Below are 2945 nucleotides of genomic sequence, written 5' to 3' on the forward strand. Positions count from 1 at the left end.
AAAGTTATTTACTTATTCCCATAATACAAGAACTAGGGGTCACCATATGAAATTAATAGGCAGCACAGCAGGTTTAAAACAAATAAAAGGAAGTTCTTCTTCACGCAACGCACAGTCAACTTGTGGAACTCCTTACCTGAGGAGGTTGTGAAGGCTAGGACTATAACAATGTTTAAAAGGGAACTGGATAAATTCATGGTGGCTAAGTCCATTAATGGCTATTAGCCAGGCTGGGTAAGGAATGGTTTCCCTAGCCTCTGTTTGGCAGAGGATGGAAATGGATGGCAGGAGAGGGATCACTTGATCATTGTCTGTTAGGTTCACTCCCTCTGGGGCACCTGGCATTGGCCACTGTCGGCAGACATATACTGGGCTAGATGGACCTTTGGTCTAACCCGGTACGGCCGTTCTTATGTTCTTATGACCTGCTCTGTCCTTCTGATATATTTTGAACCCTGGAATGATTGTGTCCCATTGATTGTCCTCACTCCACCAGGTTTCTGTGATGCCTATTATGTCAATATCCTCCTTTAACACGAGGCACTCTAATTCAGCCATCTTATTATTTACACTTCTAGCATTTGTGTACAAGCACTTTAAAAACTTGTCACTGTTTATTTGTCTGCCCTTTTCTGATGTGTCAGATTCTTGTGTGTGTGAATGCTTCTCGTCTGATCTGGCCCCTACTTTATCCTCTTCCAGCCTCTCTTCCTGACTAAACTAGAAGATCTCTATCACTAGACTCTCCTCTAAGACAAGTCTCTGTCCGATCCACGAGCTCCTCTGCAGCCATTGCCTTTCCCCCATCTCTTAGTTTAAAAACTGCTCTGCAACCTTTTTAATGTTAAGTGTCAGCAGTCTGGTTCCACTTTGGTTTAGGTGGAGCCCATCCTTCCTGTATAGGCTCCCCCATCCCCAGTTCCTAATCAATCTAAACGCCTCCTCTCTACACCATCATCTCATCCACCCATTGAGACTCTGAAGCTCTGCCTGCCTACCTGGCCCTGGTGCGTAGAACTGGAAGCATTTCTGAGAATGCCACCATAGAGGTCCCAGATTTCAGTCTCTTTCCTCGCAGACTAAATTTGGCCTCCAGGACGTCTCACCTACTGTTCCTTATGTCATTGGTACCTACATGTACCACGAACACCGGCTCCTCCCCAGCACTACACATAAATCTATCTAGATGCCTCGAGAAATCAGCAACCTTTGCACCAGGCAGACAAGTCACCATATGGTTCTCCCGGTCATCACAAACCCAGCTATCCTTGTTTCTAATGATCAAATCTCCCATTACTAACAGCTGCCTTTTCTTAATGCCTGGGGTTCCCTCCCCGGAGAGGTAACCTCAGTGCAAGAGGTTACCCCAACACCATCTGGGAGGAGGGTCCCAACTATGGGAAGGTTTCCCTCTGCTCCCATTGACAGTTCTCCTTCCCTGGGCCTTTCATCCTCCTCAACAGTGCAGTGGCTGTCTGACCGGAGGTGGGAGAAATCTACAGTGTCCCGGAAAGCCTCATCAACATACTTCTCTGCCTACCTTAGCGTCTCCAGTTCCACCACCCTGGCCTCCAAAGCCTCCACACGGTCTCTGACGGCCAGGAGCTCCTTGCACCGAATGCACACGTAAGCCACCCGCCCACAGGGCAGGTAATCATACATGCTACATTGAGAGCAATAAACAGGATAGCCCCCACTCTGCTGCTGGGCTTCTGCCTGCATTCTCTCTTACAGCTACCTAGGTTAACAACAGGGGTTTTGTTTCAACCAAGAAGTTTGTATTATAGCTTAAGTGTTTTAAAGAATGGCAAGAGTACCTCGCCCCCTTCCCACTCCCCTTCCAAACTCCCTCATGAAGCTCCCCATTAGCAGCCCTGTTTGAAAAGCTCCCTGGTCACCTGCTCACTGCTTTCCAAAGCACTCCCCTATCACATACCCCCCAGCCCCTGCTTGAGCCACTCAGGGTAGGGGGCTGGGAGCACCCCCAGTACCCCAGCCCACCCTCCCAGCCCCCAGACCTGACTCCTGTATCCCCTCCCACATAACGAGCCCTCACACCCCCTGCTCTGACTCCTGCACCCCCGCCACATCCTCAACCGCACCCTGAGCACCAAATGGGAGCTCCTGCACACCCCCGTCTACATTGCCATCTGCACCCCTCATACCAAATGGGAGCTGCCCCAGGTAAGCACTTCACACCCCAACCTCCTGCCCCAACCCTGAGCCCCCTCCTGCATCCTAAAATCTGGCCAGACCCTGCACCCCAATCTCCAGCTGCTCCTGCACCCCAACTCCCTCCCAGACCCTGCACCCCCAGCCCTGACCCCTGCACCCTGAACACCCTGCCCTCCCTGACCCCTGCACCCCCTCACACCCCCAGCCCTTACTCCTTCACCCCTCTCAAACACACCCCAGTTCCCTGCCCTCCCTGACTCCTGCAGCCACCCATAACCACTTATCCCCCACCCCCTGCCCATCACACACACACCCCCAGCCCTGTCTCCTGCACCCTGAACACCCTGCCCTCCCTGACTCCTGCCCCCCTCCCAGAAGCCTCCTGCCCACCCTGACTCCTGCCCCTGCACATTCCCACCTGCATTGCTCGCATGAAACAGGAGCTGCTCCAGGTAAGTGCTCCACACCCCAACCCCCTGCCCCCTCCCACACCCTAACTCCTGGCCAGACCCTGCACTCCAACATTTTTAATTTTTAATAAAGGGCTCTTATCCAAAGCGCTTTACAATAGATAGCTAACGGCACAAACAATATATGGAAGGATCATTAAGTGGTGCACCAAGACTCAGCGATTTTCAAGTCGTCTGTGGAAAAATCGGTTAGACGATAAAAATAATCAAGGTACCTCACTTTATTTTCATTTACTTCCTATTACTTATAGGAGGAGGAGGAGGAAGGAAAAAAAGAATGAAAAATGGGGGTGGGAGGGA

Source organism: Mauremys mutica, unplaced genomic scaffold (assembly GCF_020497125.1).
Source record: "Mauremys mutica isolate MM-2020 ecotype Southern unplaced genomic scaffold, ASM2049712v1 Super-Scaffold_100116, whole genome shotgun sequence".
NCBI classification, from domain to species: domain Eukaryota; kingdom Metazoa; phylum Chordata; order Testudines; family Geoemydidae; genus Mauremys; species Mauremys mutica.